Source organism: Humulus lupulus, chromosome 4 (assembly GCF_963169125.1).
Source record: "Humulus lupulus chromosome 4, drHumLupu1.1, whole genome shotgun sequence".
Lineage (NCBI taxonomy): Eukaryota > Viridiplantae > Streptophyta > Magnoliopsida > Rosales > Cannabaceae > Humulus > Humulus lupulus.
The window spans coordinates 124,328,747-124,354,798 of NC_084796.1; positions in this window are offsets into that span (position 1 = coordinate 124,328,747).

Sequence of the window (26,052 nt, forward strand, 5' to 3'; positions counted from 1 at the left end):
ATGATTTCAGCACTGAAGGCTAGAAACCTAATGCAAGTAGGTTGCATAGGATTCCTAGCAAACATTGTGGATACCTCTAGAGTTGTGTCGGTTGGATCGAGTGAGAGCAGACTGGTATGTGAGTTTCCAGATTTGTTCCCTGCAGATTTTCCAGGATTGTCGCCACATCGAGAGATCGAGTTTGTTATAGAGTTGGCGCCAAGGGAGGAGCCAATATCTAGGACACCTTATAGAATGTGTAGAGTCCAAGAACTTTACTTAGCTAGTTAGATAGTAGTATAATAGTAATAGTAGTAGTATTTTTATGACTGTGGATTTTTGGTTCAGACCGGGATTTATTTGGACACTCATAGTAACACTTGTAGATTTTCTAAATTTAACCTATAGTTTAAGAATATTAATTTTAACCTAAGGTTTGATTAATATGACTGATATTGAGGGTAATATTTATTATATTATAAGGTTTAGATAATACCCAATAAGATAATAGCACATGTCAAGTGTATGATTAATAATGATTAAGTATTTTGAGGAATAAATTTATTAAGGTTAAAATTTGAATATCCTAGGGTCAGTCAGCAGCTTTGAAAATGTTAGAGGGCTTAGTCAAGGTTGTTTACTCAATTCAAATTAAGCTAAAAATGTGTAATTTCGTGTTTAAATATTCAGCGTATGCCGATATATCGCAGCTATAGGGGGCGATATATCGCAGCACGAAGATACGAAAAACACGAAACGTTGCACGATTGCCTCGGGCATACTGGCCCAGGCGATATATCGCCTCCTTCAGTGAATTTTTGAAAGTTTTCAAAAACGTTCTCATTCAAATCCTTAACCTCTTGATAAGTCCAGCATCTTTCTGAGCGAGTCTTCAGCCTCTACTGAACGATAATTCAAATGATTTTCACTTAAAAAGCCATTATTTTTATTCAAGTTTAATGAAGATCTTTTCATTCCTAAACTCTATAAATAGGACCTAGTACCCAGCCATTTATTCATCTATTAAGCTAAGTTCAGAGGCTGCAAGTTGCTAGGTTGGTGTGAGAGTGTAAACACTTGGATTGGGAATTATAAGCTTGATCACTATAAGCTTACCAAACACTTGGGAAGTAAGGTTCTATTCACATTTCGGTTCAAGGTTTAGATTGGTCATAGAAGTACTCAAGGTATCCCAAACTCTAGCCCATTTCTGTATTATTTTCTTTAAAGTTCTCATAGTCTTCTACTCAGTATTCTAACCTTATTCCTATTCTTGGTTAGGAAATCTAAGTTCTTGAACACAAGGTTTTTGGTAAGTATATTTTGATAGTATAGTTCCTTCATCACTTTCATCCCTTTTCTTCAATATACTCACTCTATTATAAATGGTTTTTAGGAGTGTTCCAAGGTCCCAAATCAGTTCTCATATCTCGGTTATTTTGGTAAGGAAAATAGGATAGGAATTATGTGTTATATGATTTTATATGTTATCTTATGATTTTATGTTATGTAATATGCTATGTTAAGTATGTTTGTATACTTGGGAATATGACCTATACAACTAACAAGCCCTAAATAGATTATGGGCATATGACTTGCTTAGCTAGCAAGCCCCACTAATTTAATGGGCATATGACTTGTTTAGTTTATGGGACCCCAAGTAATAATGGCCATTATCGTATGTATGTGACATAAGTGTTATGATATGTTTTATGTTTCTTTATGAAATTTATGTATATGGTTATATGTTAGATTTTCCTTGCTGGGCATTAGGCTCACTCCTTTTTGTTTATATGTGCAGGAAAATAACTTTAGTGGCAGGAAAGGTTCTTGGTAGTTTTGGGCATGTGTATTGAGGCAGAATGGATTCAAAGAGCCGAGAGTTTCGATTCGAGGATGAATTCTTTACTTATGGTTTTATGTGTATTTTTCCGCACTTATTTATGTAATCTCTTTTAATTACAAGTATGTTATGTTTTGTTTTTAAAACAATGGGATCCCATATCCTACTTTGAGTTTTATGTAAGTTTGACATTTTTTTTTACAAGTTTTTAATAAAGTTATGATCTTTTCACTTGTAAGTTCTATTAAGGATTAGGGTCAATGTGTAGTTTTCATTAATGGTCCAAAGTCTAGAGTAGTTGGGTCATTATAGAATGGCTCCGGCAGAGTTGAAGGAACTGAAGATTCAGTTGCAAGAGTTACTAGATTTGGGATTCATTAGACCGAGTTTTTCACCATGGGGTGCTCCAGTGTTGTTTGTCAAGAAGAAGGATGGATCCTTAAGGATGTGTATTGACTACAGGGAGCTGAACAAGTTGACCATTAAGAACAAGTACCCGCTACCTAGGATCGACGACTTGTTTGACCAGCTACAGGGGAAGACGATGTTCTCTAAGATTGACCTTCGATCAGGTTACCACCAGTTAAGGATTAAAGAGGAGGACATACCAAAGACCGCTTTTCGAATGAGGTATGGACACTATGAATTATTAGTTATGTCCTTTGGATTAACCAACGCCTCAGTAGCCTTTATGGATTTGATGAACAGGGTCTTCAAGGACTATTTGGACAAGTTTGTGATCGTGTTCATTGATGACATATGGGTGTAGTCTCAGTCAGAGACAGCGCACGAGCAACATCTACATCTAGCATTACAGCGGTTGAGGGAGCATAGGTTATATGCTAAGTTCAGCAAGTGTGAGTTTTGGCTACCGCAAGTAACATTTATGGGTCATATTGTCAATAAGGTGGGGATTCTATTTGATCCAAGTAAGATTGAGGCATTGAGAGATTGGCCTAGGCTGAGCAGTGTACCAAAAGTTATGAGCTTTTTGGGATTATCATGGTACTATCAGCGGTTCATTGAGGGATTCTCTAGAATAGCCACACCATTTACTGAACTGACCCGGAAGAAGGCTAAGTATGTATGGACAGACAGGTGTGAGAACAGTTTCAAGGAATTAAAGCGGTGACTGATCACCGCTCCAGTATTGAGTCTGCCATCAGACAATGAGAAGTTTGTAGTTTATTGTGATGTTTCTAGACAGGGTTTGGGATGTGTACTGATGCAAGCCAGAAAGGTGATAGCCTACACATTGAGACAGCTGAAGGAGTATGAGAAGAGATATCCCAGACATGATCTAGAATTGGCAGTGGTGGTATTTGCACTTAAGGTTTGGAGACATTATTTATATGGCGAGAAATGCTAAATATACACCGACCATAAGAGTTTGAAGTACTTCAATACTCAGAAGGATATGAATATACACCAAAGACGTTGGCTAGAATTGGTGAAATATTGGGATTGTGATATTCTATATCATCCTTTCAAGGCCAATGTAGTGGCCAACACGCTGAGTCGGAAGGGCCCAGGATAGTCGTTCAGTTCGAGGCAGATATCAGATAAGTTAGCTGAAGAGATGACTAGAGCGGGGTATAGAGTTGGTGGTTGGTCTATTAGCCAACATCACTCTTTAATCTATGCTCCTTGAGAGGATCAAGGAGGCATAGGGGGAGGATCCCCAGTTGAGAGAGCACAAACAGGGCATCTTAGCAGGAGTGGGTAAAGACTTCTCTATTTCGAAGATGGGATTACTAAAATACAAAGGCCGGATTTGCATTCCGATGGATTTTGGTATTCGGTGAGAGATTCTGGATGAGTCTCATACCACTCCCTATTCCTTACATCCGGGTACAACGAAGATGTACCAAGATTTGAGGACTCTATATTGGTGACCGGGGATGAAGAGGGATGTGGTAGATTATGTGGCCAAGTGTTTGAATTGTCAGTAGGTAAAAGCTTAACATTAGAGGCCAACAGGGTTGTAGCAGCCTCTAGGGATACCAGAGTGGAAATGGGAGGATATCACCATGGACTTCGTGGTTGGGTTACCAAAGACCATGGAACAACATGATTCAGTATGGATATTGTGGACAAGTATACTATGTCCGCCCACTTTTTTCCTGTTAGGACAACTTATACTGTGGAGCAGTATGCTGAATTGTATGTGAAGGAAATTGTACGACTGCATGGGGCTCCGAGGTCGATAGTATTCGACAAGGAACCAACCTTCACCTCCAAGGTTTGGGAGAGCCTGCAGAAGGATATGGGCACGCAGTTGCGGTTTAGTACCGCTTATCATCCTCAGACGGATGGACAGTCTGAGAGGACGATTTAGATATTGGAGGATATGTTGCAATCCTGTGTGGTGGATTTTGGAGGATCTTGGAGTAAGCATCTCCCTTTGATTTAATTTTCATAGAATAACAGTTATCAGGCAACTATCGAAGTGGCTCCGTATGAGATGTTATATGGGAGGAAGTGTAGGTCACCTATCCATTGGGATGAGATGGGTGAGAGAAGGTATCTTGGTCCTGGGATTGTTCAAAGGACCAATGAGGTGATGGAAAATATTAGAGCTCGAATGCTAGCCTCCCAGAGTTGCCAAAAGAGTTACTCAGACTTGAGATGCAAGAGCGTAGAGTTTCAAGTCGGTGACCATGTATTTCTCAGAGTTTCTCCCTTGAGAGGAGTGAAATGGTTTGGTGTACGGGGCAAGATAAGCCCTAGGTTTGTTGGCCCCTTTGAGATTTTGGAACGGGTTGGAGAGGTAGCTTACAGATTGGTGATGCCTCTAGCTCTATCAGGGGTTCACAATGTGTTTCACGTATCCATGCTCCGGAAGTATGTTTCAGATTCTACGCATGTGCTAAGTTATGAGAACATGGAGCTAGATCAGGGTTTATCGTATGAATAAAAGTCGGTTCAAACTCTTGACCGGAAGAATAAAGTCTTGTGGAGCAAGACCATCGCCTTAGTGAAAGTGTTGTGAGGAACCACAAAGTGGAGGAGGCAACTTGGGAACTTGAGACAAATATGTGTGATTGGTATCCCGAGTTATTCAGGTAATTTCAAGAACGAAATTTCTATAAGGAAGGGATAGTTGTAGCGTCTCATATTTTCTAATAAGGCTTAGGGCCTTGATTAGTGTCCTTGGAGGGAAATAATTGATTTAATTACGTTAATATGTGAATTTAATGATTATATGATTAGCAATGCATGTTTAGGTGAATTAAATATGCATGTGGGCCCCATTTGGCTATTAGGGTCATATTTGTAATTTGAACCCATTGAGGGTATGGTTTTGAGCTATGTGCGGTGTTTCCGGCATGAGGAGATCCTGTCCCGCAGTGTTAGCAGAGAGTCACGAAATTGGTGTTTAGTTGTGAAACTGGTAACTACTAGTAACTTGAGAATTAGTGTTGTTACTGAAATAATAAGTAAAAGGTGGTATTTCTGCAAAGAGTGAAAGGACTAGGTTGCCCTTGAGGTTTAGGAAATAAGTGTGTTAGAAGGAGGGGTAGAATGGTCTTTTGGGCATTAGGTAGATAACTCTTGGCTGAAGGAAAACTATACACGTTCAAACACTCTCATATCATATTCATTTAGCTTCTCAAGAGTTCTAGGGAGAAAAAAAGGCAAGATCAAGCTTAAGGATTTTGGTGGTTTGAGGAATTAGGAGTAGATTCAAGCTGTGGAGGAGGATTTACAACTACCAAGGCTTAGGAAATTCAAAATCCAAGAAGAGGTAAGAGCTTCATTTTCTGGTTTTGTGTATTGCTTGATGTTCTTGAGAGTTTCGGACTTTTGATTTCTGAATTTGGGTTTTGGGATAAGTTTTGAGGAACTTAAGCTTGAGGATTGAAGCTTGGAGTGGCATTGGAGGCAGCCTAGGGTCCAAATCTGATTTAAGGTAAGGATTCCTTAAAGTTCTGAAAATTTTCTAGCTTGGTTTAAGTTTCTGTTGAATTTTAAACTATTTATTGAAATTGAGTTTAGGTGTGAGTTTGGATTGGGTTTTGATGCATATATGTTGTGTATGTGGTGTTATTTTGAGTTTAGGGACCCTTTGGGACTTGGGTACAATTAGAGCATGGCTTGGGTGAGTTTTGGCTCAGGGAAAAAATGGTGGAAAAACCCAATTTTCTGGGTTCGCGTAGGAGCGCTACGACCCTGTTCTTTTGAGCTGTGGTGCTGGGATGATTCAGGACAGGGAGCCCCTGCTGAGTGTCGCAATGCCTGTATAGTTGTGCCGCGGTGCTAGGCTATTTTCAGGGCCTTGAATTTTATCTTTTTAGGGCTTAGGCCCAGAGGGCTTGGGGGACGTTTTTACCACCCCGTGGAGGGGGGGGGGGGGGGATGGGAGATCCCGAGAGCACGGGATTGGTTCCGGGGATTAATTATAAAATCAGGTAGTAACGAGAACGTTACTGTTGACGGTAAGAACTCGTCAACGATTGATGGTTAGAAAACTTTAATGTCTATACTACAGAAAGCTTTGAATAAGATGGAAAGAACTCGAATCAACAGAAGAAAACCAAAGCAACAATGAAAATTAGGATCATATATTTCTTAAGTCTCTTTCATACACTCAGTTTTCCAACCCCTTAACCTGAGGGGTTGGGGCCTATTTATAGGGGGGCTCTATTGGCCCTGGATACAAACAAGTCCCTGACGATAGGGACGTACACAAGTACTCTGATAGTGTAGTGGCTCAGGGCATAGTGGTGTCTACCCTGATGATGCCAGAGTCGTGGCCTAGGACATAGTACTGTCGGCTCTGGCGTATGGTCGGGGGTGTCCAAGTGGTACCACTACTCTTCGTACAGGTCTGTACCGCCACTACTCCTCAGGTGCAGATCACAGGGTCGTGCCTCTGTTCTCTCCACAACCGTACGCCCCGTGTCAGTACACGTGTCTTGTACCCGGTCGTCCTCATCAATCCCCGTTTGATACCCAATGCTGACTTGGCATTCCCATTAAGTGTCTCTAAGTACTCCTCTTGCCAATGCCAAGGAGGCTTCAACCTGTAGGTGCCGTGTGAAGCCAAGGCGCTAGGAGTCGAGGCTGGCCTACGCAGGTCACATGAAAGCAAGCCTGAAGACACGGGCGGCGCAACATGGCAGCACCCCCACATAGCGAGGGTCCCTCGCATAGCGAGGGTCCCTCGCATAGCGAGGCTGTCCCTCTTCCCCCCGGGTGCAGGCGTGGCGAGGCTCGGGGCATGGGCGCCACAACAAGGTCTCACCCTCGCATAGCGAGGGTGCCTCGCGTAGCGAGGCTGGCCCTCTTCCCTCGGGTGTAGGCATGGCTCGGGATACGGGCGTCGCAACAAGGCCACACCCTCGCATAGCAAGGGTGTCTCACGTAGCGAGGCTAGTCTTCTTCTCCTGTGTGCAGGCAAGGCGAGGCCCGATGCCTGAGGGGACAAGGCATACGCAGATGGCCATCCGAGGACCCTCGCATAGCAAGGGTGGCATTCGGGTTGGCAAACGGCCAAGGGCCCTCGCATAGCGAGGGTGGCTTTCTTAGCCCGATTCCTTCAACACCGTGTGATATCCTTGTCCCCTTGTGCGTGCAATAAGTAGCATGTAGGAGGCCTCGTAGCATAAAGCTTCGCTTGTAAATAAAATTCACAAGGGAAAAACTTCCACATTTACAGTTACTTGTGCTGTGTGACTAGGTTACCGCTGGGACTCAGGAGAGGATCGTTCTTGGAGATCGTGATTGGTTGCCTGAATGCTAGTACCCAGATTAAAGGTAAGAAAACTGTTGTAACCATAGAGCAGGGTGTGGCCCTATTGCTTGTATTGAGGGGCATAGCCCTATTGTTTGTATTGTGGGATGTGGCCCTATTGACTGAATTGCAGGGCGTAGCCCTAAGTTTAGTGTATGTTTAATTATATGTTGTTATTTTGTTATGCGATGTATATTTTGTGAGTGAACTGCGAAGGCCGGGAACGGCGAAGGCTGAGAACGGCAGGAAGCCAAGTACGGCAAGGGGCTGGGAATGACATTGAGCACGCGGAGTGCAAGCCGTTAGGGTGAGACCCTCCAAGGACAGGAGTCATCCTCTTGGTGAAGACCGCGAACCCAGGCCCTGGTAAAGCACCTGGGACGGCATGGCCGCTACGTGTTTAGCATGTTTGCTGTTTTGTTATATGCTGTTGGTGTATATACATATGTTATTTGTTTTGTGTTGAGTTTTCTTGCTAGGCTTCGGCTCACGGGTGCTCTATGGTGCAAGTAAGGACAAAGAAAAGGTCGAACAACCTTGAGTATGGAGAACATGGAGCGACGGGTACGTGTTCGGCCTACCTGGCTGCCACGGCCAGGGTGATTTTGGAGAAAGTTCTGTAATGGTTGTTTTGTCGCCTAGGTCGACTTTGGTTGTATGTTTTGAGATGTAAAGTATTTATTTTTTTAAATAGTATTTTGGGATCCCAAATGTATAACACTTTACGATTTAATGAATGGCCACATTTATACCTAATGTCTTTAAACAATTTTTATTTCAGTTTAGTTACACTATTAACCTAAAACATCGATTATCAAGCTAATGGCACGTTTTTAACTTACTAAGTAACGACTCTAAGGGAGTGGGGTATTACAGTATTTTAGTCTCATCTCATTGTAGACCGTCTATATGGGATTGAGTGACAATTATGGTTGTAATAATGGATAATTAATAACGTATCTATATTGCTTATAGAGCGTTCTATGAATTCAAGAGTGTAATTTCGAGTCTTGAGTGGAGTCACGAGGAATTCATAGGCCCATGGTCCCCACTATACCTTGGATAAAATCATCTAGATAGTCTCAATTAATTGATTTAATTATCAATTAGAATTATCAAAGTTGACTAGGTCAATTTCGGATAGTTTCACATAGTTATGTAATTTAGAGAAGAAAAGAGAAATTAGGGTAGATTTATTAATTAAGATAAACTGGTTTCTAAATTAATAAATAAGTTTAAATCAATGTTCAAATTATAAATAATTAATTTGATAAAGGATTTGAATAATTATTTAATTAATTAATCAATAGGAAATAATACAAGCCTTGATTTTAAGTTCAACGAGCTTATAATTAAATGGGAAATTTCACAAGCCTAAAGTCCATGATAATTTCAACCTAGGGCTTATGTTATCTATTATTTTATTGATTTTTTAATTAAATTAAATGACCTAATTGAGTCTATAAAAGGAGTGCTAAGTGAGAGTTGGAAAAACAATTATTTATGAGAAGATCAGAAGATCTAGTAGGTTTTAGATTCTCTCTACAAACACAAGTCCTTTTCTAAGCCTCATTATTCTTTGTTTGTGGACTAGCCATAGAGCTAGCCAAGCACTTTGTTTTCCAAATGACCATAGGGTTGGCCAACGTAATAGTACGTCCCTGATTAGATACAGATATAGATAAGCATACTTTAGACAATACAAGTATGCATACATATTAATCATATATCTCAGCCAATAAAATATAAACACAGTATTAACCATGTTCCTTAACGGGGCCAAGCCCTAATTACGCAAACAATGCAAAAAATTATCCAGACATAGAGTATTCAAGCATGCTTAATCATCGAGCACAAACATAACCTTAATCACATTCATTCTCAGGGGCCCGAACCCTATTCATAATTACATTTAACAATCGGGCCAATCCCTAATTGCATATATCACGTATTGGGTACGGTTTTTTTCACCTTAGGTCCGAGTGCAACATATAATAAGAACGACCCTCGAGCATGATCCCAATTCTGAGCCCCTAGCGATAACCTAGTCACAACAATAATATAGAATCCCATCAATAATGAATGAATAAAGGCTTCTAGACTGAGTCATAGCCTTCGGAACCTCGAGTTCTACTAAATCGGGTAGTAGAATCGATCCCGAGCCCTTAGGTTTGGGTTCTCGCACTCAAAACCTTCTTTGGGCTCAAAAGCCCTTTAAGCATGGCCAAGGCAAAAGAGTCGTGGCCCGCCCCATGTCAGAGAGCCCAAGGGCTCTCCTCTGGACACACGCACTGCAGGTCAAAATGGCAAACTAACACATCCTTCTCCATTTGTTCATGATAGTCGCGGCGCCCCAAGAACAGGGCTACATCTCAACATGAAAGCCCATATTTTTCCCTCATTTTTCCAAGCCAAATCTCACCAAAAACCTATCCAAAAATAGCCAAATCCCAAAAACAAAGTTCCCAATCAACTCAGCACCTCAATACCCACAAAACCCAAGCTTAAACTTGGCAAAAACCTCACAAAATCTCCAACTCAAAATTGAGTTCTCAAAACTCTAAAACTTAACTAAATCCAGAGAAAACATAGAGAATTGAGGCTAGAAATCAATATGTCTACTGCCCAAAATGATACTAAGCTTTTTCTCAAGCAATCCTGAGCCTAAGCAAGCTTCGATTCCTCCTAGATCGCAAGAAATTCTCAACAAATTGAGAGAGAGAGTGTGTGTGTATACACGTGAGAGAGAGAGAGAGAAAGTCGATATTTTCTGAGTGAACGTGTTTGTGTTTCTATATTTGTGAGGTTACTTAGAGTTCAAGTAACTCTAAGTAAATCCCGAGGCTCAGGGTACCAGAAACGTCCCCGAGGGTAAAATGGTCAAAATCCCTGAACTTCCCTCCTAATCTCACTAACTCCGAATATATCCTCGAATATTTATTCCCATTACCCGAGATCTCGGTAATGCACTAAATACCCAAAATACCCCTTGATTCACCCCGAGTCAGGTATTTGGTCTTGTTATGACTTTCCTACTAACTTGATCCCTAAAATCGCCTTGTGCCGAGTAACCCAAATATATCCACATAATAATGTGGTCTCACACATATATTATATATATGCACATATATTCCAAATATACCCGTAGAGGGCCAAATTACGAAGAATTGTCCTTCTAATGAGAAACGGATCAACATGCATATTTAATACACCTAAACAAGCATATCTAGTCATATTATAATATAACTCACATAATCATATAATGACACATATGTATCACATAAACACATATTTCATAATTAACTCACATTATTTTCCATAATTTGCAATCCTGGTCCCCTAATCAAGGCCCTAAGCCTTATTAGGTAAGTTGGGACGTTATAGGTCGGTAGTGGTGATGATGTTTGAGCAAGCCGGGGTGAAAGTATCCCATGGGTGTTGCATGTGAGCACTATGGCTTGGGTTAGATAAGACATCAGCCATTGGAGGGCTTTGATGTGTTCAGGTTTGAAAGTAAACCACCACCATCAAGGTGGTTATGGTGATCATGGTGGTTGTGATGATGATGAGAGGCCATGGGTGGGGTGAGGAATACCCAAGAGTGCTCGTGTGCAAATGTGTAGGCTCGGGTAAAGAAATTAGCACCTACCCTTGGGCTTTGGTGGATGGTCGAGAGGCTTAGAGGCCACTTTAGTGGCAGTTATGAAGTTTACCACCACCAAAGTGATGGTAATGGTGGTGCCATCGATGATGGTGATGATGAGGAGGAGAAGGAGGAGGATGCCCAAATGATGATGATAAGGACCTAGGGTATGGAAGGCTCGTGTGAGCCTTAGTTTAGCATTTGATCGAGCTATGCATGAACCATTCATGGGACATGCATGTGGCTCACATGAATGACAATGCATGAGAATTAGCTTTGCCTTAGGAATTTAAGAATAAGGCCAGAGTTTTAGAAATTAAGGCTTGTGATAATATTTTCAAAGGTTAGACAATATTTAGGATTAAGTGTGATATCCAAAAGGAGCTTAGGGCTCAGGATTTAAACTCGAGGCTTGGGGCTCGAGAAAAGATAATTGAGGTTTGGGTTTAGATTTAAGGCTTGGAAAGTATTTTGAAGGCCTTAAAAAATACTTTAATTATTAAGTTATGATATGATTTATGTTTAGAGCTCGAATTACATTAGGGCTCAAGATTTGGACTCAGGGCTTGAGAATTCATAACTTGAGAAATACTTGGAGTTTAGACTTGAGATTTTAGACATAAATTAAGAATAAAATATTAATGAGGACAATATTTTTATAAGCTTGATTCGAGTTTCCGAGAGGGGTATTTTGGTCATTTTACCCTGATGGCTCTGGTTTGGGCCAAGGGCCGAGAATAGAATTTTGGGATAACTGTGTCCTTTAAATTCCTCTCTTATAAAATTTAATATGATTATGAGCTAAGTTATGCATCTTGTTTGGATTTGTAGAACCTAGAAATGATCTAAGTTATAAAAGGAAAATTAAGCTAAGGACTCGAGGTAAGGAAATTCTATACCAAGAGTAACTTAAGATATGTGGAAATATATATCCTTTGTATGCTATGTATGATGCTAGAAATATTATGAAACTATATTTATTATGATCTTGAAATGCTTTTAGCGCGTGATATGTTATGGATGCAAATGTTATGTTATATATGCTATGGTTTTGTAGTTGTGGGTGACCATGCAACCTAATGTGGTATTCTTACTTTATAACACAGTCATTGTGGAGTATGCAGAGTTTTCCAGTTAGTGCGGATAGTGGTTATTCTCCTAACCGTGGAGGTCTTGAGGCTGATCACCTCCCTATGTTATGTTATGATATGATCATGGTGGCTATAATTATGTGATATATACATATATGTTGCAGTATTTGTGGAGAAACAGATTAAGTTTTACCGAATCTGCCAACTATAAGATTATGCTATGGATACAAGTACTTGTATTTTATAATGTTATCTTCATCAGCCTACTTATGTATAGATGATATGTTGATTGTTTTAAAAATCATGTTATGCTAGGGTTATGTTTACATGTATGTTTCCTTACTAGGCATTATAGCTCAACAATTACTCTGTGTGTGCAGGTATGAATAATGCATAAGTACTTGGTGCTGGTGGGCTAGAGGGTATCTCGTTCGAGTATGCATGCTGTGATCAATGGACCTGTAGGATTAGTTGGGCTTCCAAAAGTCTTCCGCTTTATGTCTTATGTCTTATGTCTTTACTAAGTATATTTCATGTTTTAAAACGGGTCAAGAAAGCCATTTGATCACGTACTTTGTTTTCACCATTATCAACTGCATTTTGTTTTTTACTAATGAGATCTTAAATTCATTTAGATTCTTAACATAGTTTGTGAAGTAAACGCATAATTATGGTTTATGAAAGTACTTTAAGCTTTTAATGGTCTAGTTTACGAAAATTGACTTTTAAGAGTGAGTTAACCACTAGGTAAACAACGTCATTTCCTAGTGGGTTAATCGATTAGAATTTCAGGCCATTACACATATTTTGGACGCAACTAGATACCTATGGAAAAAGAGGATCATATACTTACAACCTTTGTTATACCCAAAACCTAATCTCAATAATAGGTTCACCAAGACCAGCTGAGGAGGAACCTTTTTGTTTAGCGACAATACCCATCAAAAGGACCAAGAATGGAGAAAGGGAGTGGTAGGTTGAGATCAAAGAGCAGAAGGAGAAAATTTAACGAAAGGTATTCCAAATCACTTTAAAGATGAACTAACTCGATGATTCACAAAGGTCGAGCAAAATTATAAAGTTAAGTATCCACAAGAAGCATTTGATCTATGAGTAGTAAAACAGTCCAGGTGAAGTACAATTTATGAGATGATAACTCACTAACCCCCATCAGAGTTCAGACTAGCCTTGCCTAAGTTAAATAATTATATCAAAATTGATAATATCAACTTTACATATGATAATGCATTGAAACTAGTTTTTGATATTTAAAACCTAATATTCTTTGTGGATTTGAATATAATGTATCTAGGGTTATTTGATGATGGACTTTTGTCTGCCATAGAATACGTAGCTTTAATGACTTCAAATACTTTTGTGTAAAATTGATTTTGATCTCCACTCTAGTGGTTGTATTTTTTCATATTAATTATATTTTAATAATTTGATTAATCTAGATAATTTTTTGTTAGATAAAAAAATCATCTACAATCGACACATTCTTTTAAAGGAAGAATGTCAAAGTTCCAATTTCTAATGAGTCGTCAAATCCACCAATAGATATTGATAATTTCCATTCTAAGAATCACACTGCTAAATTTACAAGAGTTTAAATAAAAGAAGGGTTTGATATCAATTCATTAAAGCATGATCCGGGATTACGACCACAAATATGAGAGTATCCAATTTAGAAGCGCGATGAAGTTCGCAGAGCTTATATTAAAGCTATTCCATATAAATGTACGCTTTCTAAGTATTTTAAATATGGGGAAAAGCATTCATATAGTTTTCAGTCATTATAGTTTAAGTTATTGCTATCTTGGTTGAAATATTCTCCTAGTATAGATGCTGCATTTTTTCTACCATGTTTTGTATTCAATGCTAAACATGGAGCTAGTAAATTAGATGCATTTATTATTAATGAACTTCAATCATGGAAACATGTGAGGGATGGAATTAGATGTGCATTTTTTGCACATATAAAAAAAGATCTCACCTCATAGGAATGCAAAGAAAGCTTCTGTAAATCTCATGAACCAATTAGCATATGTTGCATGAAAGTTTGAAAACTTCACTTCGCAAGAAATTGCTGAAAATAGACTTCGCTTGAAGGTTTCAATTTAGTCAATTAAGTCTCTTGCATTTCAAGGATGTTCTCTTAGAGGTCGCAATGAGTCCAAAACATTGAACAATCGTGGAAACTTTTTATAATTATTGAGTTTCATAGTTTCTTATAATGGTAAAGTAGCATAGGCTTTGGATAAAATTCCACAAAATGCCTCATATACACCACTAACAGCAGAATTTATTTTTGTTGCACATTTTGGCGTATAAAGTGAGGAACATAATTCATGAATAAATTGATGATGACAATTTTTGGATAGTAATTAATGAGGCACGAGATGAATCTAAAAAGGAACATATGTCAATTTTTTTGAAATTTGTTAATAAAGATGGCTATGTGCAATAGTGTTTTTTGGGCTTACTCATGTCAAAGACACTACTACTTAACATTGAAGCAATGTCTATTTTTTATCCTCTCTAATCATACTCTTGATGTTCAGTTTATCCGAGGACAAGGTTACGATGGTAGACATAATATGCGTGGACAATGGAATGGTTTACAAGCTTTAATTTTAAGTAAATATCTTTATGCTTATTATGTTCATTGGTTTGCACATCATTTGCAATTGGCGTTAGTTGCTCCATCAAAGGAAATTATTTATGTCCATCAATTTTTTACCAAGTTGAACTCCATTGTTAATATTGTTGGTGCATCATGTAAGCGTAATGACCAATCAAAAGCTGATCAAACTGCAAATGACTCAATAAAATCGGTTACTTACAAATGGCAGGTGATACTCGTTGGAGTTCTCACTTGAAGTTTATTTCTAGTTTGATAAAGATGTTTAGTGCAACATGTGAAGCTTTATGGAATATTATTGAAGGTTGAACTACACCTGCTCAATGAGGAGATGCATAGGCAACTTATGAGGTGGTAACTTCTTCTGAATTTTTTTTTTATTTTGCTTCTTATGAAAAAAAAATTCTAATATACTTTGTCAAGCTTTGCTATTTCAATTCATCAGGTTTTGTCTATTAAGATTCTCATTTAAAAACTAAGTGAAGATGGACGGGTTGAATTAGTTCATTAGGTCAAATGTTTTTGTGAAGCTATTAATATACTTGTGCAAGATTTTGATGCTCATTATATTGCAAGAAGAGGAAAGGATCGTCGTCAACAAGATGACATTACAATGAAGCATTAGTACAAAGTTGATGTTTCTGAAGCAGTGATAGACTTTCAATTGCAAGAACTAAATAACAAATGATATGATAACACAGTGAAATTACTCATTCTTAGTTCAACTTTATATCCAAGAGAAATGCGTGTATCATTTAGAATTGATGACATATGAGTGTTAGTAAAAAAAATTTACCCACAAGAAATTGCAGGTAATAAGATGATACAAGTAAGGATGGAACTTCAATATTTTTATCATGTGTAACAACTTCCTAATTTTGCAGTTTTGGCAACTATTTCTGATTTATGCTAATGATTAAAAATAAGATTGGCAAAAGTCTATCCTCTTGTGGATAGAGTAGTAACTCCTATTCTTACACTTCTAGTTTGTATAGCTATTACAAAGCAGTTTTTTCAGCTATGAATATAGTGAAGATTGCACTTCACAAACAAGATGGAAGATGAATTTTTGATTTATTATTTGCTAGAATACATTGAAAATAAAATTGTTGAAAAATTTATGGTAAATTCACTCATATATGATTTACGTGACATGCAAGAGAGACATTCGGCATTTTAATATTTTATGAATGAAATTGGTTTTTTAAAATATTTGTTTAATATTTAAATTTTAAGAGTTGACCCCTAGTCATCGAATCCTGGCTCCATCCCTATCTCTATTTATAGAGAATATTTCTCCAAATTTGAGTATTTTCATTTAATGGGGATTGAGAAAGTGGCGTTGTATTTTTCAGTTAAAATGAGGTGAATGGGACACTTGGCACTCAAAATAGCAAAAGACTTACTTACTTAATGTTGGTCTATAATGTGTGCATTAATCATTTAATCATGGGAGATATATGAACGTGGGATGGTAAGAGATGGAATTTTAATTTCTATTGTGGGCTAATTGGTGAAAGAGGGAACTTTGGATTAGCGAGAAATAATAATGTCGCATTTTGGGACTGGTTCGTGTGAAGAATGGATGGTTTAAGAGCTGATCCATGTGCACTGACTCTGCCTAGAACTGAAACGGACTTCTTATTCGAGTTAGACCTCTGAAGAAATTGGAGATGAATTACAGATTTTTGGGCCTTAAAATAAGCATTGAAGCCCACTAAGTGAAACCCGCTTGGACCTGGACGTGATTTGTACTATTATACATGATGCATGTGTTGGTATTAAAAGATGAAATGAGAGTGCCATAGAAGGATTTTAAAATTTTATTTTTGCATCAATTCCATGCCAAGATGATATATATACATATACATTAAATAATTAAATACATATATTAGATTAAATACCTCTTGATGTCTATCAAGAATTATTGTTATATTTTAGTATTCAACTACGAACATCCAATCAACAAAATAGGACTTTGAGATCTACACCACAATCTTCTAAGTCAAACCTCTAACACACTAGGACATATGTAGGCATGAAGAATGTGAATAACAATAATATTTCTCTAGATGTTTTCAACACATAAGATCTAGAGACTTAGAAAATAAATTTTTAGTCGGAGAAGAAATGATAAAGAAAAGGAACTTTTGGCCTATTTTTTCAAAAATTAAGATTGTCTGACTTGTGAACCTAGAACATTATCTACAATCTAGGTCATTTACCACTAGGTTACACTTTCTTTATTTAATTAATATTTTTATCTCATTAAAACAACTAAACAAATATTTAACTAAATAAAAGGTAACAAATAATACAAATTGACACTATTTTCAAGTGATGTGGTGTATGCCTATATAATGCCAAATAATATTTTTCATTTATTTAATAAGATAAATAATTTTGTATTTAAAATAATGTATTATTTCATATGTGCATAAATATGTGTTACTTCAAAATTAACCTCATCTTATAATACTTAATTAAATTATTATCTTATAATAAAGTAATATATTATTTTCTAATATTAATTAATTCAAAATCAATTAATATTAACTAATATATAAGTTTCAAATAAAACATTTTAGTTAAATAATTAATTAATTAATCACATATAAGTAACTAATAATTATATCTTTGTTATAGACTGTATAGTACAGAGGTGACTTGAGAACCATGAACCTATAACTTTAAGCTCCAATAAACCATACAATTTATGAAACTCTTTAATTCAATAATTCTATTTATTAATTCCATTATTACTCCACTATAAATATGGAATTGTACTCTTAGTAATTGTTGACGTGGTTCTTCGGCAACAGGTAATTAAGAGAAGAAGAGAAATGGATTAGTGCTGAATGTAGAACCGTCGCAGATATAAAATCTTAGAGAATGAACTAGGTGACTCAAGACACGTTTTTAAGTGGTTCGAAGGTTAAAATCCTTCTACTCCACTAGTCAATATTATTGATATACTCTGGGTATTTGGTTACAAAGCATATATCTATTCAGAGACTATTTTTCCCAACCCTTATCAACTCCCAGGTTCTCCATATTTATAGGAGAAGGCACCTGGAAGTTGGTAAGGAGGTCATCCCGTGACCTTACGATTTGTCATATCAACTCTGTGACATTCATGATTAATTCCTAAACCTGACACATAAGTATGGTCGAATCGATAGGTAAGGAGATAATGGGCCGCACGGCCCAACCCAGCCGTGGGTTTCTGAACATGCACGTTCCTGCTGCGTGTCCGAGAAGTCAGGGAGATATCGGACACGTGATGTCAGATATATGCACGTTTATCTTGCGTGTGTTGACTTTACAGAGGGTCAGAGTTCCATATATAGCTCGTGCCACGAGCTGCTCCCCTGACCCGACCTTCGGCCTTCAGATTCTTTGCTCCAGTCCTGGGCAACCTTGGCGAGTCCTTAGGGATTGCTCGAGCTAAGAAGGTACGTCCTCGAAACGAGAGCTCCGGTCTTGGGGATGTTCAAGGACTAATTGTGATTAGTCCGTAGCTCGGCCTGCTAATCAGCCCGTGGGAAAATCAGGGCGTACATCTGCCCCCCAAGCTCCTGCTCGTGGTACATGACGTCGTATATAAGACCACAGTAGGGGCTTTTAGACTTCCCCATAAACTCTTCGCATTCCACTCTTTACGCAGGCGTCTGATACGTGGAACGTCGTGGGTGGTGACGGTACGTCTTACGAGAATCGCATTTAATGGCCTAGCCTATGCCCAGCCGTCGTTTCGTATTTCGAGTGGAAGGCCTCGGATCCCTCACCAGGGCCATCCAAGAGCCTTCTACACGTGATCCTTCATGTATATAAAAAGGGGGTGGCCACCCTACGCACGGGCCACCCTTTCATTCGAAATTTCCCAAATCTCCTTTGTTCTTCCCTCTCCATATTTCAGAAGACCGAAACCCTCAACCCTATTGCTGCCATTTTCATCGTTCACAAAGCTTAGGCGCACGGATTTCTCCGAAGCTTTGGAAGCTACTACACCGACGAAGCTCCTACCAACGCAACGCCCTCGTCTACCTCCCAGCCATACACTGTAAGTTTCCTGACCCTGTTCACTTTGAAAACATGCTACTGTAGCTTAGGTAAAGATTTTCACTGTAGCCGCATGCAAGGGTTTTCTGGGTTGTGTGGATATGGAGGGTGACAGCCCTTTTTAGGTTAGGGCACATTTGTTGTAGGAAATCGCTTTAGAGTATGGGTTTCAAGATGTTTTTTCTGGAAAAATTTCTGGGTAGGAGTTTTGGGAATTTTTGGGTGCAAAACCGGGTAGCTTAGGGAACACGCCTTTAAGCAGTCTTGTAATCTTCTGCCTATTGAAACTTTCCCCCCCAAGGCAAATTCTATTCTGAATCCCCTGACACGCGAATTCCGAGTAATCTGGGATCTGTTGGGAGTATACGCACGTGTTCACTGAACCGCGTGGTTCCACTCTCCACGAGCTGGGCTTACCTCAGATCGTGCAAATAATAATTGCTTCTTTCTCCTGCTTGGGTCGCCTTTTCTAAAGTGTTTTCTTTTGTTCGCTAGGCGACCAGATAGCTCCAAAAAAGAACCTCCCCTAGAAGAACGTTGGAAGCCCGGCCTCCCAGCAGGAAAAAGGAAAGGCGGTGATGCCTAGCTCCCCGATCCCCCGCTTCGGGCCGGCCATGGAGAAGGAGGTCGAGGTGGCCCCCGACGCATTCTTTGAGGCGGAGAGAATCGTCTCAAAGGTAACCGACCAGGCGAAGATCAACAAACTCTTCCTCACTCACAACATTCCACTGGGGAAAGCCTCCGTTATTGCCCGACCTACCTCAGATGGCGAGCGGAGCTGCACGCCGCTCGATGAATCGTTCGCGGCCTGGAGCGGTGAACACTTCAAGGCAGGGGCCTTCCTTCCCCTGGATCAGTACTTCGCTGATTTTCTGAACTACGTGGGGTTGGCCCCATTTCAGCTCCCCCCCAACTCCTACCGTCTGCTGGCAGGGTTGAGGTACTTATTCAAGAAGCAAGAGTGGGAGGTCCCTACTCCTGCTGATATTTTATATTTCTTTTGCCTCAAAGCCAGCCCAGATCAGTGGGGGCGAGGTGACGGGTTTTACTATTTAACCCGTTTTCCCAATACGGCGGCAGTCATCGAGCTGCCCAGCCACCCTAATGACTTCAAGGACCAGTTCTTCATGTCAATTGGGTTCCGGAACTGCGACCACCACTACTTCAATCATCCTCGTAAGTAATCCCCGATCTTAGCTCGCCTTTTAAGTGTTATTTTATTTTAGCTCCTCTCGTATTCCATTCTGATTCTAGCCAATCTTGCAGCCATCTACGCGAGGACCGAAAAGTCTGTGACCTTCGGGGGCCAATATGAAACACTGGCGGGCTTGCCCCCCAGTGAGAAGGACTATCGCGTGCTTGTGACGGACGAGACGATGGTGTTCTGCAAACTGATTTTCCCAAATCAGACCCTGAACCTGAAGAGGCCCCGGGGGCCGCCCCCAGCCCGAGACAACAGACCTATCGTCGTGGACGAGGTCGCAGTAGAGGAAGACGAGGAGGACGAGGCGGCCGAAGTTCCACTCGTGAGGAATAGGAAGAGGGCCTTGGAGGTCGAGGAGAGGATCCAATCCAGAGCAGCCGCGGGTCCTTCCGGCCAAGGTAGCTCTTACTTGTTTAAGAATCTAGATAGGGCCACTGCAGACCCCCGGCTGGTTAGGTTCAATCCTAGGCAGATCGTCCATCATCACCGAAGGGACCCGGACCTTAACACACTCCTGCTCCATTGTGTTGACCGGCTCATGCTGGATCACCAAGAGAGTCGGCCTAGGGGTACCGTAGTGGTAGATAACACCCTAGCTTTTAGGTCGATCTTATTCGAGGAGTATGGGACCAACCTACACACATGGCCATCACTCCAGAGGGGTATCTATGCTCCGGGGCTTAGGCAGTATGTAGAAGAGTCTAGCCCTGAGTCAGAACTGGACCTAGAACCTGTGCCAGTTCGTGAAATAATCGTCTTAGGTTCTTCCAGCTCGGGGGGTAGGGCTCCCTCATTATTCACATGCTTTTTAGCTTTAAACCTTTGTCTTTATCTTTGTATGATTGCTAACTTGTAATAACCATGTTTTTTATTTGACAGAAGAGATGTCTCAGCCCGAGGATAGCTTGCGGGGCATAGTCTTCGGGGGGAACCCCCCAGCCGGGCCAAGACTGAAAAGGCTCCGGGGTTCCAAGAGCTCTGCCGGGGTCTCCACTAAATCTCCAGCAAAGGAGAAGGAGAAAACCCCGCCAGCCCAGGTCGTGGGGGCGATCCTTCCAGCTGCTGGAGCATGACAAATGCCTCCACCGCCTCAGCGAGTTCCGCCTGCCCCCCAGGACGGAGGAATGGAGATCGAGACTCCGGACGTGGTAGCCCCCGAGGTACGCATCCCGGTCGATCCCCAAGACCTGGAGAAGATCCCAGAGGCCTTCCAGGGAACGGTGTACGAATCGGCGAACTACGCCGTCAGCCATTTCTACAAGTTCAAAGAGAAGGAGCTCCGGGCTATTGAGACAATGAGCCTGGTTGACGTAATAGAGTCTTCAATGGGCATGACCCTAACGGTAAGCTGCCCCATTCTTTTAAAGATTTTACCCTTGCATATTGCCTTATTTTTCCACTTAGCCAATTTATCTTTCATTTCTCGTAGGGCGTCGCTGCAATCCACCGGAGCATCACCAGGGCCAGAGCTCAGCTCGAGGAAATGAGGACCGGGCACCAGGCCGCTCTCCAGGAGGCTCAGGCAGCAAAAGATGCGTTGGTGACCTCGAAGGCCGAGTTGGAGAGGACATGCTTGAAGGTCCAAGAGCTCGAGACCTCCCTTGCCACCTCGCGGAAAGACCTCGAGGCAGCGAAGACTGAGGCCCAGGCCGCCCTGGAAGCTGAACGGACCACCTCCGAGCAGTCCATGCAGGATTTTTTCTATCACTGCTGGGCCCACAACCCGGAGGCTGACTTCTCTTTCATGCCACCGAGTCTCTGGGCGCACCTGCTGGTGAAGTTCCAAGCTCGCCTCGACAAAGAGGCGTCGCCCTCGGAGACTGGGGAAGCCTTTGGCGCGGCGGAGCAGGGCGAGACGGCAACCTCCAAGGGGCCAACCGATGGGGCTTAGGACGCTTTTTCCTTTCTTTTACCTTCAGACATTTTTAAGTACTTTGTGTAACCTTTGCATGAGGTGTTTTCACCTCGAGACGCTTTGCCTTTAATTCACACTTTTTAACTTAGGCTTTTTTCATGCTTTTGGCTACATTATATATATTTATTTTTTTAAAAAAAAAAACTTAATTCGCGTTAACTTTTATCCATATCTTGAACTCTTTAAGAAGAACAACGATAAATAGATTTAAATCAACTTCTAAGTTTTACGACCCGGTTAAAACCAGGAACTTATTTAAAAACTTAGTTCGTGTTAACTTTTATCCATATCTCGAGTTCTTTAAGAAGAACCACGATCAATAAATTTAAGTTAACTTCCAAGTTTTATGACCCAGTTAAAACCAGGAACTTATTTTGAAAACTTAGTTCGTGTTAACTTTTATCAATATCTCGAGTTCTTTAAGAAGAACCACGATCAATAAATTTAAGTTAACTTCCAAGTTTTATGACCCAGTTAAAACCAGGAACTTATTTTGAAAACTTAGTTCGTGTTAACTTTTATCCATATCTCGAGTTCTTTAAGAAGAACCACGATCAATAAATTTAAGTTAACTTCCAAGTTTTATGTCCCAGTTAAAACCAGGAACTTATTTTGAAAACTTAGTTCGTGTTAACTTTTATCCATATCTCGAGTTCTTTAAGAAGAACCACGATCAATAAATTTAAGTTAACTTCCAAGTTTTATGACCCAGTTAAAACCAGGAACTTATTTTGAAAACTTAGTTCGTGTTAACTTTTATCCATATCTCGAGTTCTTTAAGAAGAAACACGATCAATAAATTTAAGTTAACTTCCAAGTTTTATGACCCAGTTAAAACCAGGATAGGACTTAGTTGGCGTTAACCCTTATCCATATCTCGAGCTCTTTAGGAAGAGCAACGATCCATAGATAAAAATCAACATCTAAGTCGTTAAGGAGACCTGGTTATATCCAGGTACCATGTGCCCCCCAAGTAACTGGGAAATGGTCTTTCGTGGTTACTTTAAGATTACACTCACAAATATGCGTAAAAAAAAAAAAAAACTGATTTTTATTAGTACATAAAAGTTGCCTCCCAGGCCTTACAAGTGGATCATTGATAATATTTCTTTAAGTGGATGGCGTTCCAAGTTCGCGGGACCGCCCCTCCATCAGGTCGAGCTAATTTATAAGTTCCTTCCTTGATGACTTCGATGACCTGGTATGGTCCTTCCCAGTTTGGTCCCAAGACTCCATCTTTGGGATCTTTCCCGGCCAGGAAAACTCTCCTTAGGACAAAGTTGCCAACGCTAAAGGTGCGCCTTTTGACTTTAGAGTTGAAGTAGCGAGTGATCTTCTCCTGATAATGGGCGAGCTGGAGTTGCGAATCCTCTCGCCTTTCATCAATTAGATCGAGGGAATTGCACAGGAGCTCATGGTTCCGATCTTGGTCGTAGGACTGGACTCTATGCGACAGAACCTCAACTTCCACGGGGAGGACTGCTTCACTCCCAAAGGTTAGGGAGAAAGGAGTATGACTCGTAGGAGTCCGATGCGAGGTCCGGTATGCCCATAGGACCTGGGGGAGCTGTTCTGGCCAGACCCCCTTTGCCTCATCTAATCTTTTCTTGAGGCTCGCCTTTAGAGTCTTGTTGACAGCCTCGACCTGGCCGTTTGCCTGAGGATAGGCCATGGAGGAGAAGCTTTTCACAATTCCGTGCCTTTCACAAAATTCGGTGAACAGGTCGCTATCGAACTGAGTACCGTTGTCGGAGACGATTTTCTTCGGCAGGCTGAATCGATAGATGATGCTTTTAACCACGAAGTCGAGTACCTTCTTCGATGTGATTGTTGCCAATGGTTCTGCCTCGGCCCATTTGGTAAAGTAGTCGATGGCTACTACGACATAACGGACTCCGCCCTTTCCAGTGGGCAGGGCGCCCACTAGGTCTATTCCCCAAACGGCAAACGGCCAAGGGGCCGAGATCATCCTTAGCTCGACTGGAGGAGCTCGGGCAACTGCAGCGAATCGCTGGCACTTGTCGCACTTCTTCACGTATGAGATCGAGTCTTTGGACAGAGTCGGCCAGTAATAACCTTGCCTGAGAACCTTTAAGGCTAGGCTTTGCCCCCCAGTGTGGTCTCCGCAGAATCCTTCGTGAATTTCCTGCAGGATGGCCGTCGCCTCACCTGGAAGAACGCATCGGAGGAGTGGTAGGGAGTGCCCACGTTGGTACAATACCCCATCAACTATTGTATATCTAGGAACTTGATATAGGACTCGCCACGCGTCGTTACGTCCTTCAGGCAGCTTGCCCTCGACGAGATACTCAAGAATGGGGGTCATCCAGGTCGGCCGAGCATCAATCATCTCGACCTCTGCCCGATCCCCTTCTATACTTGGTTTTTCCAAGAATTCTATTGGCACCAACCCCAGGGTCTCCGTCTCTCCCGAGGTGGCGAGTTTGGCAAGGGCATCCGCATTGGCGTTCTGTTCTCGAGGTATCTGTTCGATCGATCCTCGCTCAAATGCGGACAGCTCGGCTTTTACCTTTGCCAAATAGGCGGCCATCTTGGGTCCCCGCGCCTGATATTCGCCCAGAACCTGGTTTACCACGAGCTGGGAGTCACTAAAGCACTGGACGGAGCTCGCCTTTAACTCATTAGACATCCTCAACCCGGCTAACAAAGCTTCGTATTCCGCCTCATTGTTGGAGGCCTTGAACCCGAACCTTAGCGCTGAGTGGAACCTGTGTCCCTCGGGGGATATCAGGATGATTCCGGCCCCGGAACCATTCTCGTTGGATGAACCATCTACAAAGATCTTCCACAACGATTCGGGCGAGGTGAGCTGAGATGAGCCTTCTGATGGATCCTCCTGGAATCCCGTGCATTCTACCGCGAAGGCCTGACTTTTTATGGAAGTTCGTGGAGTATAGAAAATCTCGAACTGACTGAGTTCGACCGCCCACTTTAACAAACGTCCCGATGCTTCAGGTTTTTGCAAAACCTGCCTTAGAGGCTGATCGGTCATGACGTGTACCGAGTGGGACTGGAAGTACGATCTGAGCTTTCGCGAGGCCGTGATTAAGCAGAACGCCAATTTTTCCATCAGTGGGTATCGTGATTCTGCTCCGAGGAGTCTCTTGCTGATGTAATAAACTGGCTTCTGAACTTGGTCTTCCTCTCGTACTAGTACGGCGCTGGCCGCGTCCTTAGTGACGGCCAGGTAGAGGAAGAGAGACTCTCCTGCCTTGGGCTTGGATAGCACAGGTGGTTCGGCCAGATGTGCCTTCAAGTCGAGGAATGCGCTTTCGCATTCTACTGTCCATTCAAACTTCTTATTTCCCCGGAGCAGGTTGTAGAAGGGCAAACATTTATTGGTTGACTTGGAAATGAACCGGTTGAGCGTTGCCACCCTTCCTGTGAGGCCTTGGACATCTTTCCGCGACCTGGGGGAAGGAAGCTCGAGCAGTGACCTGATCTTGTCGGGGTTTTCCTCGATTCCTCGGGTATTAACTATGAACCCCAGGAATTTCCCGGATGCGACACCAAAAGTTCATTTCTAGGGATTGAGCCTCATGCCGTATTTCCGTAGTATTTTAAAACATTCTTCCAGGTCAGAAACATGGTTTTCGGCAGTCTTTGACTTGACGAGCATGTCATCAACATATACTTCCATGTTCTTTCCAATCTGGTCCGCGAACATTCTGTTTACTAGCCTTTGGTAGGTAGCTCCGGCGTTCTTCAGACCGAACGGCATGACCTTGTAGCAATAGACATTAGTCGGGGTCATGAAGCTAGTGTGTTCCTGGTCCGCCAGATTCATCGCGATCTGATTGTAGCCTGAGTACGCGTCCATAAAGGACATGAGCTCGTGCCCCGCTGTGGCGTCCACCAACTGATCGATCCTTGGCAATGGAAAACAATCCTTGGGGCAGGCCTTATTCAGGTC